This window comes from Pinus tabuliformis, chromosome 1_2 (assembly GCF_031772625.1).
Source record: "Pinus tabuliformis cultivar Carrire ecotype Pingquan chromosome 1_2, CPIR1, whole genome shotgun sequence".
NCBI classification, from domain to species: Eukaryota; Viridiplantae; Streptophyta; class Pinopsida; order Pinales; family Pinaceae; genus Pinus; species Pinus tabuliformis.
In genome coordinates, this window is record NC_142298.1 from 768,977,599 (window position 1) to 768,979,133 (window position 1,535).

General features: G+C 42.7%; 1 pseudogene; it reads left to right on the forward strand.

Moving 5' to 3' along the window:
* Positions 1-1,239, forward strand: LOC149208103 (strigolactones hydrolase CXE15 pseudogene; annotated as a pseudogene).
* The last annotated feature ends 296 nt before the right edge of the window (positions 1,240-1,535 follow it).

Here is a 1,535-nt window from a genome sequence, read left to right on the forward strand (position 1 = left end):
CCATTCCAAAGGTCAAGCAGAAAGCAGAGATAATCATGGGTGACACTGCATCTTCAGTTTCAGTTTCAATTGTGGAAGATTTGCATGGTCTCATTAAGCTCTACAGCGACGGATCCGTTGTGCGTGGAGACGAGCCAACTTTGCACTTTCCTCCACTCAGCAAAAGTTACGAACATGTGTTATACAAAGACATTGTGTTTGATCATACACTCGGCCTATGGGCGCGTCTATATCTCCCCAATTCTTCCCCAGCCACCCCCACACGCCTGCCAGTAATCTTGTACTTTCATGGCGGCGGCTTCTGTTTGTTTAGCCCACATAGTCCCGAAGTTCACCGCTTCTGTGTAAAGTGGGCAGCAGATGTAGGCGCCCTCATCGTCTCGGTACACTACAGATTGGCTCCCGAGCATCGCCTCCCTGCTGCTTATCATGATTCCGTCTGCGCTCTCCAGTGGCTTCATTCCCAATCCAAAATCACAGGTGGTGGAGAAATAGGCGATCCTTGGTTCGATTCCCACGCCGACTTCTCCAAGGTATTCCTCATGGGAGATAGCGCAGGAGGGAACATCGCGCATCGTCTTGGAATGTGGTCTGCCCGACAAAATTGGGGTGGATATATGCGAGTAAGAGGATCGATTTTGCTGTGTCCCTATTTTGGAGGGGAGGCGCGGACCGCGTCGGAGACTAAAGAAAGGCAAGAGACCCCGCTTATTACAGTGGAAGTCTCGGATTTGATGTGGAGGTTGGCACTCCCCTTGGGAAGCAACAGAGACCACCATTTCTGCAACCCACTCGCCCCTCACACCGGAGCGCTGGATGTTTGGTCCCTTGCAGGTCCCCTACCTCCAACGGTTATGGTGGTTGCAGGGCTTGATATTCTGAGGAGCAAACAGTTGGAATACTACGAGCATCTCAAGAAATGCTGTGAGGAAGTCATTGAAGTTGTGGAGTTTGAGGAGGAAGATCATGGCTTCGATAGCTTGAAAATGGACGAACAGAACGCAATGAAAGTGATAGAGTATGCTTGCAATTTCATTAAATCCGCTGCTTTAGATCAGTAATCCACCGCCCAAGGAGTGCTCATTCTATCCTATTTCATTCATGAATCTTTAGTTTATATGCATATGTCTGTGTTTATGTGCCGGAAACAGCATTCGCAAGTATTCCTACAAAGCTTCCTTGTCTTGTCTTCGAGTATTTTCTTCATTATAATATATGTCATGTCTGAGTATTTTCTTAAATATAATTTAAAAAGTACGTCATGATGCTATCTTACCGGGTCTGGATCACCTCAATATTTTTTATGGTCTTTGGATTAGAACACACCAAAATTTTAACATCCTTGCTTTTTTGTTTTTTCATCCACATTATCCAAGGATTTCACATCTGCTATATTTGTTTAAATGTCTTAATAAACACAATTTCACTTATTATTTTATATTTTATAAATAATATAATATAATTTAAAATCATATTAAAACTTTGTTAAAAAATATTTTAATAACCTTTTTTATTATTATAAAAAATTTACAAAT